At 35.2% G+C, this 10,847-nt stretch overlaps 1 protein-coding gene across 1 annotated transcript in view; it reads left to right on the top strand.

Annotated features, from left to right (window-relative positions):
• RB1CC1 (RB1 inducible coiled-coil 1) overlaps window positions 1-10,847 on the top strand; it is an 80,699-nt gene that overhangs the window by 16,857 nt on the left and 52,995 nt on the right. Inside the window, exon 2 of the mRNA XM_011359199.2 lies at window positions 10,193-10,307. The gene's annotated coding sequence lies outside the window, so the exon portion shown is untranslated. The remainder of the gene's footprint in view (window positions 1-10,192; window positions 10,308-10,847) is intronic.

Genomic DNA, 10,847 nt, shown 5'->3' with positions numbered 1-10,847 from the left:
CATCACCGCTTCAGCTCCACTTCAGATCATCAAGCATTATATTCTCATAGGAGCACCAGTCTCTGGTGCCAAAAAGGTTGGGGACTGCCGATGTATATAGGGAACAGTTATTCCTGCGAGACAACTGAAGGTTGAATGAACAGCTTCTGAACAACAAACAAGAGAAAGAGACCTAATAGAGAAGGCTGGGAAGTCAAGGGAGCCCTCCAGGAGCTACAGGAACTTTATGGGTTGTAGGAGCCTGTGAGTGCCATTTTTTACGTCTCCCTCCACTTTCACATAGATGTTCTTTTTGAGCCAGTGCCCCAGGTGTCCTGGGTCCCTGTCTGGCTCCAGCTGGCTTCTCAAAACTACCCAACCCATAAAGCCTACACAGAGGTCTTTCAACATGAGACCAGTTTTTGTATAACAAACCAGAGAGACAGTAGACTGTAAAGAGAAGGCTGGGTAGTCGCTGGAGCCGTTGGGGGACTACAAGAATTCTCCAGGGTCAGAGGTGCTGGTGAGTGCCCTTGTTTATGTCCCCCTCCACGTTCGTATGTGGGGGGCTCTATCCAGGTGCTTTGGCTTACCTGCAGGGTTGCTTCAGTTTGTTCCAGGATGTATTTCCCAAGTCCATTTTGGCCCTAAACAAAGGGAGCAGGCAGGATCAATAGGGCATTACTACACACACCCGCTCCCCCTGCTTCCACCTGGAGCCAGCCACTCCAGCTTGGTAGGCCAGTGCCCTAGATGTCTTAGATGCCTGCCCAGCTCCTGTTAGCCTGCTGCAACCACCCAGCATACACAGCCTACACAAAGGCCACTTCTACATAAGGCTACTTTTTGAAGACTGAGAGAGAGAGCTATTTTGTGTGATTCATATAAACAAACATAGAAAGCCAAACAAAATGAAAAGGCAGAAAATGCTCTTATCTCTCAGATGAAAGAATAAGAAAAGTCTTCAGGAAAAGAAAATAACTTAAGAAAAACAAGAATAAGTAATTTGCCTGTTAAAGAATGAAAAGAAACAGTCGTACAGATACTCACCAAACTTGAGAATGGAATGGAGGAACTTAGGGAGAACTTTAAAAAAAGAGTTAGAAAGTATAATAAAGAACCAGGCAGACTTTAAAAAAATACAATAATTGAAATGAGAAACATCTTAGAAGGAATCAACAACAGATTAGCTAATATGGGAGAACAGATCAGCGACTTGGAAGACAGAATGGTGGAAATCAACCAGTGAGAATAGCAAAAAGAAAAACAATTAAAAAAAAAAAAAAGATAGCTTAGGGGACCTCTGGGATAACATAAAGTGCTCAAACATTTGCATTATAGGGATCCCACAGGGAGAAGAAAGAGGTAAAGGAACAGAAACTTTATTTAAATAAATAATGACTGAAAACTTTCCTAACTTGGGACAGGAAACACACATCGAAGTCATAGAAGCACAGAGAGTTCTAAATAAGAGAAACCCAAAGAAACTCACACCAAGACTTATTATATTTAAAATGGTAAAAGTTGAAGATAAAAAAGACAATTTTGAAGGAAGCAAGAGGGAAACAGTGAATTAGATGGAAAAGAAACCCCATAAGGCTATCAGCTGATTTCTCAGCAGCAACTTTACAAGCCAGAGGGCATAACAGGATACTTTTAAAGTGCAGAAAGAAAGGAACTTACAATCTAAAATAATTTACTCAGAGTTGAAGGAAAGATAAGAGTTTCCCAGACAAGCAAAACCTAAAGGAATTCATCACCATTAAACTAGCTTTACAAAGAAATGTCAAAGGATCTTCTTTAAGCAGGAATTGGAGGGCCAAAACCAGAAATTAAAAAAAAAAAAAAATACGAGAAAGGTAAAACCTAATATTTAATACAGACATTTAAGAAGCTGCTACGAAGATGAAAAGAAAAAAGAATTAAACTCAGCTCAAACTATAATAAGTAGTTAGGAAATACATAGTACAAGAATGTCTAAAACATGACAGTATACATAAAGTATGGAAGGAGGAGTAAAATCGCAGACCTTATAGAATATATTCGAACTTAAATGTCTTAGCAGTTTAAATAGACTACCTAGATAAAGAATGATATGCATAAACCAAAATCTGCAAAAGATGTAAAGAATAAAGAGAAAGGAACCCAAACAAAACACTAAAAACCAGCAAATCACTACAAAAGAGATCAAGAGAAGAAAGGAACAGAGAACTATAAAAACAATGAAAACACAAATTAACAAAATGGCAATAAGAACATACTTATCAGTAGTTCTTTAAATGTAAATGGATTAAATGCTCCCATAAAAAGACACAGGGTAGATGAATAGATTAAAAAACCTGACCCATTTGTATGCTGCTTACAGGAGAGACTCTTTAAATCAAAAGACATACAGACTGAAAGTAAAATTATAGAAAAAGATAATCCATGCAAATAGAAATGAAAAGAAAGCTGGGGTAGCAATACCCGTGTCAGAGAAAATAGACGTTAAAACAAAAAAAAAAAAAATGTAAGAAAAGACGAAGACATTAAGTAATTACAAAGGTCAATTCTAGAAAAGGATATGACAATGATAAATACCTACACACACAACATAAAGAGTACCTAAATATATAAAGCAATTATTAATAGAGAAATCCACAGTAATATAGTAATAGTAGGGGATTTTAATACCCCACTCACATCAGTGGCTAGTCAACCAGACAAAATTAATTAGGAAATAGTGGCATTAAATGACACATCAGACCAGATCAGTTTAAGAGAAAATTTTCAAACATTTCATCTAATAACTACAGAATACCCATTTTTCTTCAAGTGCACTTGGAACATTATCTAAGATAGATCATATATTAGGCCATAAAATAAGCATTGACAAATTTAAGAATGTTCAAATCTTGAACATTTTCTGACCACTATGACATGAAACTAGAAATCAACCTTTAGAAGAAAACTGGAGAAAACACATAAGTAGAAACTAAACAACATGTTGTTAAACAACCAGTGGATAAGAGAAAATCAAATGAAATCAAAAACTACCTTGAGACAAATCAAAATGAAAACACAGCTTTTCAGAATGTATGGGATGAAGCAAAAACAGTTCTGAGAGAATTTCATAGCTATGCAGATATATCTCAAAAAAAAAAATGAAAAATTTCAAGTAAACAATCTAACTCTACACCTAAACAACTAACTAGAAAAAAAAAAAAAGAAATTGGAAGTAAACAGAAGGAAAGAAATAGTTAAGAACAGAGTGAATATAAATGAAATAGAAATTAAAAACCATAGAAAAGATCTATAAAACTAAGAGCTTGTTCTTTGAAAAGGTAAATAAAATGGACAAACCATTAGCCAAACTCATCGAGAAAAAAAGAGCCCATATAAATTCATAAATGAAAGAGAAGTTATAACCAATACCACAGAAATACAAAGAATCACTGAAGAATACTATGAACAATTATATACGAAGAAATTCAACAATCTGGAAGAAATGGATAAATTTCTGGAGGTATGTAATCTTCCAAAACTGAACCAGGAAGAAATAGAAAATATTAAGACCAGTTGCCAGCAATGAAATTGAAGCAATAATCAAAAAACTACTAATAAGTACAAATCCAGAACGAGACTGATTCAGAGGATAAGTAACCATATAATATGATCATCTCAATGGATGCAGAAAAAAGCAGTTGACAAAATTCAGCATCCTTTTATGATAAAACTACTCAACAGAGTGGGTATAAAAGGAACATATCTCAACATAATAAAGACTATATTTGACAGACCTGGTGTTAATATACTCATCGGTGAAAAGCTGAAAGCTTTTTCTGTAAGATCAGGAACAAAATAAGGATGCCCACTATCACTTCTATTCAACATAGTATTAGAAGTGATAGAACAGTCAGAGAAGAAAAATAAATAAAAGTAATCCAAATCAGGAGGAAGTAAAATTGTCACTTTTGTGGATGACATGATAATGTATACAGAAAACTCTAAAGACTCCACCAAAAAAAGTTGGAACCAGTCAATGAATCAGAGTTGCAACATTAATAGTGATAGCCAAGATGTGGAAACGACCTAGATGTTCTACATTAGTCCGACAGAGAAAGGTAAATGCCAGGTAATCTCTCTTATGTTGTCTAAAAAAGTGAATAAACAAAATAGTCATATAATTATTGAACAAACTAATGATTGCCAGAGGGAAGGAGATGGGGCAATGAGAATAAAAGAATGGTGGAGGGACAAAAATAAGATGAAATCATACACTTAAAAAAATTGTGTGTGTGTGTGTGTCTCTCTCTCTCTCTCTCTCTGTCTCTCTGTCTCTCTGTCTCTCTGTCTCTCTGTCTCTCTGAAAGTTGAGTAGCAACCAGCCACTTTAAGTGTTAGGGGAGATACGTGGGAGGTAGCCTTAAGTCCCTGGTCAGTTAGTAGTAATGTTGAGGAAGCCTGCGTGTCTGTTCATCTAGATTCTTGTAGGCTATTTATAGAAAAAATAAGGGCCTACCGTTGGTATTTAGATAGTCAGTTCACTTCACACTGTTCCTTACATATATCCAGCTTTATTTAAAAATGCCTTAGACCTAGTTAAGAAAAAAAATGAAAGAAAACCTTACCATGTTACATTTCAAAGTGTTCTGCCACCCTATCCCCCATTGTTAATCTCGCAAGTTTTTTGTATTGTATTTAGAAAAATGAAGACTTAAAAATGGTTGTTGAAAGCAGTACAATTTGTGGGGGAAAAAACCTTAGAATTTCTAAAGAAACAGTAAAATGTCAAGTCATAGAATGTGCTTATTGCATATGTTTTAGTAGTACATTCAAGTTTTTTTTCCTGTTAGTTTGAACAATGGGCTTTAAATCTGGTTGTACCATCCTCTTGGTACATGACTTTGCACAATAATTGATCTTTTTTTGTGCCATGGTGTTGTCATCTGATTTATGGGGATAATACTAACTTTTCTCACAGTAGGAATTATGAGGATAATGTGTAGCTGATACAGTCTTTAATTCATGTTTGCAGTCAGTGATAGCTGTTGTTAAGCCAACAATATACATATCTTTAAAGAACAAGAGAAGTGCAAGCATATATTTTGAAATTGTTTTTACTTAAAAATATTTTTTGTAGCTATTCTTTCCGAAAGAAGATATGAGATTTGTGTATAGATATAAAACTTTCACATCGCCTACTAGAATTTAAGCTTCATGAGAGAAAGCAGTTTTTAACAGATTGTTTTCTGTTTTATTTCTAAAGCTAAGAAACTGCCTAGGTTATACTAGATTGTCAGATGATATTTTTATTGAATGAATATTATAAACTGACCTGATTTCAAAACCCTGGATTTTTTATTTACTAAGTTTCTGCCTTTAGGCAATTTGAGTAACCTCTGAATCTTTCTCATTTGCAAAAGGAAACGGTAATAATCTTACGTGTCGTGAAAAATAAGTGAAGTAATACCTACGAAACTATTGAACTTAATGACTGGCATGTAATGAATCACTGGATAAGTGTTAGCAATGATTATTTTGTGTGCCATGTGCTTCAGACTTGTGGAGTAAATAAAAGCAGTTTGTGGCCATAGAAATCTTAAGCCTGGCATTAACTCATAGACCTCCATTGCTAGTAGACCCATGGGGAAATAATAAATGATCTTATGAGTTAGATTTTTCTCTATGCTATTCTAGAATAGTCCCTTGGTGGTACGTGACATTAAATGAGGATGTAGAGAGTGAAGATTGAGAAGGGGGCTTCTGGTTAAAACTGCCAGTTTGATGGCTATAAACAATAGATAATTGCTGAAAACATGGGATGTCATATGAGGATAGGTCAAGGATCCGATCCTGTCATTAACGTTGCCTAGGAGCTGTGAGACATGAGCTAAGGAACAAGTAATACTATCTAGTGTGCTTAGATAGTGGACTCAAAACTAACCTAATTCCTAGAGCCACTGCAATCAACACTGTCCTTGGAATTGTTTACACTGTTCATGAAGTATACAAACTAATTCTCATAAGTTTTGTCTTGATCAACTTTTTTGTCAACATTTTTAGCGATTGTGGTTTCTTAGGTTGAACTATTCCTTACAGTGAATATCAGTGAATATCAGATGAAGTGATTGGTGTTTGTTTAAAGGCACATAGTAGCTGTTACAGCTTGTCAGATTTTCCTGCATTTTACTCTTAAGTGTTATGGAACGGGAATGGCACTGAGGTCATCTTTACTCTTAGTAATTTCTATAGCTTGTAATGGATTGAGAGCATTATTACCCCAGATCATGAAAGGAAAAAGAAAAATGATTGAACTGTTCCAGAATGAAGGAGATTTAGATAGATTTTACAGCTAAATGTTCCTGAATTGGATCCTGGGAACGGGGGGAGGGGTCTATGAAGGATTTTATTGGCAGTAATTTGCATATGGATTTTGGATTAGATAATGTTGCATCGATATTAAATTTATTGATTTGATAAATATACTTCGGTCATATATGAGAAAAGCCTTGCTGTTAGCAAACATACATTCTGAAATATTTATGGATAAAGAGACATCGTGTCTGCAAAGTACTCTCAAATAGTTCTCCCCTTCTCCCTCTCTATGTATATATTGGGTAGAGAGGGAGAGAGCACGAGTGTAAGTGAGAAGTATGCATGGTTTATAAACTAAAATGATAAAGCAAATGGAGCACAACGTACATAGCTGGTGAATTTGGATAAAAGGTACAAGGGAGTTGTGCTACTATAACTTCTCTAAGTGTGAAATTATATCAAAACAAAAAAGATTAACTATTTAAAAGGAAACAAAAGAAACAGAATAATGTAGTGATGATTATTATGAATATTTTATGTTTAGTCTCACAAAAATTTTGTGTCTTCTTGTACTACTTTATTTGGCCCTTACAGGACAGGCCTTTTCTCATCCTTATGACCCCATTTAAATGTAACCCACATAGAGACCTGTTTTGATCACCCAAATCTAAAGTAGGTCCTACTTCCTGCTCACTCTTCTCTTTCATTGCATTTATCACAATTTATATCATGTCTGCTTTCTTTTTGTTGAATGAATGCCTTTTTCTCTTTTAAGATTGAACCTCATCAGGGCAAAGGTCATGTCTGTTTTGTTCACAGAATACCCAGTCCTAGCTCATAAGCTCAATAAATGTTAAATTTGGATGGGCAGATGGATGGATGGGTGGATGGATGGATCGATGAATCATCTTTGCCACCAATATTCCTTCCATTTTACTTACCTTTCTTTTAGCTACCTAATCCTTCAGAAAACAAGATGGCTCCTTTTATCCTATAAGATAAAGTCTATACTTTTGGATTTGGCATTTAGTGACATTTATCTATTCATCACATCTTTATTGAACACAGTCATGTGATTCCCTGCTATCATCTTAGCTTTCTCTGTTGCCAACTTTTGTTAGATCTGCATGACTTATCTAGGGCTGTACCTTCTTGCTGCTCTTTACTTGTCAACGTAAGTGCCTTTCATATTTTTCTGTCACTGCACACTTTTTAGAAAATATATTTATCTTAATTCTGGCTACTTTTCCTGGCTGCAGTTACAACAACTTTTTCCCCATCATTTTTATATCTTCAACGCCTGACTCTTGAATGTACAAAATCTATATTAGTTGAGTATGTTTATTGAGTGCTTGTCTTAGGTGTTGTCTTGTTTAATTTTTAAGCTAACCCAGTAAGATAGGGATTTCATTTTTTTCTGGTAATTGAGGTTTGTAGTAGTCTTGAGACTATGTCGATCTTGTTTACTATTATATTCCATGTCTAACATAGTGCATTGTACATATTAGGCAATCTATGAATGAATAAAGTTCAAACTCAGTAATAATAAAAAACTGTTCAAATATACAATAAATAATATTAGCAAGCATTTAAAAATAGCCTTAAACTACTTGAATGCTTTGACTCAGCAGTTTTACTTCTAAGAAATCTACTTTATGGAAATAATCCTAAGTATAAGAAAAAAAATGTGTATCTGTAAGATTAAAAAACCAAACCCTGGGAGATAGTAAGTAAATAAATTATGGTGAATTCACAAGTTGGAATGCTTTTTGGCCAACAGTATTGATGTTTATGAAGCATTCATAACAATGTAAAAATATTAAGTGAAGGATAAGTAATTATAAGTAAGAATACACTGGACTGTTCTGGTATAAAATCATCAAACTTTTAGTTACTTTTAACAAATGTTTTCTCTCTCACACTACAGGCTCTACAGGGGTTGGCAGAGAACCTTGCTTATGTTTAATGTTACTCACCTGGGACCCAGCTGTTACTTAGAGGCTTTGATAACCAGCAGTATTTGTCACTTAAATCTTTTGGCTTTCTAGTCACTTTCCCTTATTCATTAGAAGATTTGTTGCTAATCTGTGGTGGTATAACAGGAATATCTTATTATATGTTAGTTAGATAGAGCTTTAATTTCTGTTTAGTTGAGCCGAGGCATTGGGACTGCATTTGTAGAGTGTCAGAATTACCCATACATGGTAGTAGTGGGGCACATGTGTCGGTGGTGAATGAAATGGGGCCTTGCTTGTTATCATGGAGATAATGATGTTGGAAAATCTGGGAATTTTTCTTTGAGAACTACTTGAAGAAATCCTGTGGTAGATGTCAAGCATGTGACTTCTTAGCAGTCTTCACAAGGGTATAGAATAAACCCTACTTTACTAGTATAGGATTATTCATTCATTTTATTTCGAATATATTTTAGAACTAGTTCCCAGGAATGCATGGTCTTTGCTTTAAAGAAGCTTGCTATTCATTATAGGTGAGAAATATGAACAGAAACATCACAATATATGCAAGCATAGAGGCACACATAGAGTATATAGCACAGCTAATGAATGACATGATTGGGATTAAGTCTTTGAGAGAATGTGTGTGTGGTGGGGGCCTCTAGGGGCAGGGGTAAGGAGTAATAGCAGGTAGAGGAAGGAAGATTCAAAGCAGAGAAAACAGCTCTAATGAAGACTCAGAGACTTCAAACAGGTTGTTTTATTTGGGAAGTTTAAGCAGTATGGTGTTTGAGAATAAAAAGTTGGAGTGGTGGGGAGGATGAGGATGTCAAGTTGTGGTGGAAGGAAAGAGGCCACATGATGTCCGCTGTCTTTTTGCTGTTAATACTGGTTAAAGTGATGAGAAGGTCAGTTAGGTTCAAATCCTCACTCATTCACCTATAACTTAAGTCCCTAATTCTTAGTTTATTTATTTTTTTAATCTGTGAGAATGATAATTATCTGCCGAGCATCATACTAATACCTTAATATTTTTTCTCACTTAATTATCATAATATCTCTATGTATGGAATACTCTTGCTGAATAAGAAATTACCACAATCTTACCTGTTTAAAACAACACAAATGTATTTCACAGTTTCTGGGCGTGGCTTGGCTGGTTCCTCTGCTTCAGGATCTTTCAGAAGACTGCTATGAACCTGTCAGCCAGGGATGGGGTCTTGTGTGAGGCTTGATGGAGAACTGATCTGCTCCAAGCGCATGGTGGTTGTCAAAATTCAGTTCTTTGCAGGACTGAGACCTTCAGCTTCTTGCTGGGTGTTGGCCAGAAGCAACTTCAGTTTCTTGCCTGTGGGCCTCTCCATATGGCAGCTTATTACATCAAAGTTTGCAAGGGTGGGAGTAAGCTGGCAAAATGGAAGTTATAATGTTAAATGGCAATCATGTAACAACATTCCATTATCTTTGGCATATTTCATTGGTTAGGAACAGATCATAGGTCCTGCCCATACCTGCGGGAGCAGGGAGAGTGAGGATTTCACTAGAGTATGGATACCTGGAGTTAGAGGGGCTCTCTAAGATACTATTTTTATTCCTGTTTTATGAAAAAAGAAACAAACAGTTAAGTAACTTGCTCAAGATCATATACAAGTAATGGGCCAGAATCAGACTCAGGCAGTCTTGACTCCACAGCCCGGGGTCTTTTTATATATTTTAAGAACTGAGAAGTGTCTGTAGAGTTTGGGGGAGTTTTCTTTAGAGAGTTTTTTGATGTCTTTTAATGGTGTGGTGTGGGTCGAAGTCATATGCTTGTGGTTTCAGTTAATGTGCAGGTCAGAAAGAGACTGAGTAGAGATTACTCTTTTAGAAGGTAATTTTAAAAGGAAGAGAATAATAACCTTATGTTACTGTCACATGCTGAATTATTTCTCTATAATAATTTAGAAATGTTTCTTTTTCAGTTCACTGAGTTTAACCAGTAATGCCATTCAATTGCCAATACCAAGCAAAGCAAACATAAGCCAGTTTTAATCTGCTTTTTAAGAAAAGCGGTAGTTATTTTCACAGTGCCTGACGGTAAGTCACAGTTCCTATCTTTATAATAGAGTTTTTGATCTAAGGCATTTAAAATAATGATTTGGGAAGCATTAATTTGAAAACCTTGTTTACTTTTTCCTTCTTTCTTGATAATTTTACTTTAAAGCTAGGGTGGAAAGAACATAAAGAAAGATACCTACTAGTTTCTGAAAAGTTATTGTCCTTTACTATTTTCATTAATCTTTGAGATTTTTACCTGTATTTGTTAAAAATAAAATACTAGGTGTAGAAATCTTTCCCTTTATTTTGTAGATGAGGAAGTTTCACATATGAGGTTTTGACTTGGACAAGCAGTTAATGGCAGAGTTGTGTTAAAAATATTCTGATTTCTAGAACTGTGCACTAGGTAGTAAAACTATTAGGGCCAGAGTTTCATATATGGAGGATTTATAGCTCTGAATGGAGATGGAACTCAGAGGCAGCTGAGTGGAAGGAATTAGTACTACCTCATTTTCCTTTAACTTACAAATAGTGGCTACTTTTATTTGCTATTACTAAATTTAACTTTGACTTTTTTAT

This window comes from Pteropus vampyrus, unplaced genomic scaffold, assembly GCF_000151845.1.
Source record: "Pteropus vampyrus isolate Shadow unplaced genomic scaffold, Pvam_2.0 Scaffold45, whole genome shotgun sequence".
Lineage (NCBI taxonomy): Eukaryota > Metazoa > Chordata > Mammalia > Chiroptera > Pteropodidae > Pteropus > Pteropus vampyrus.
Note: the sequence above shows the minus strand (reverse complement) of the source record. Positions and strands in the feature narration are given on the sequence as shown.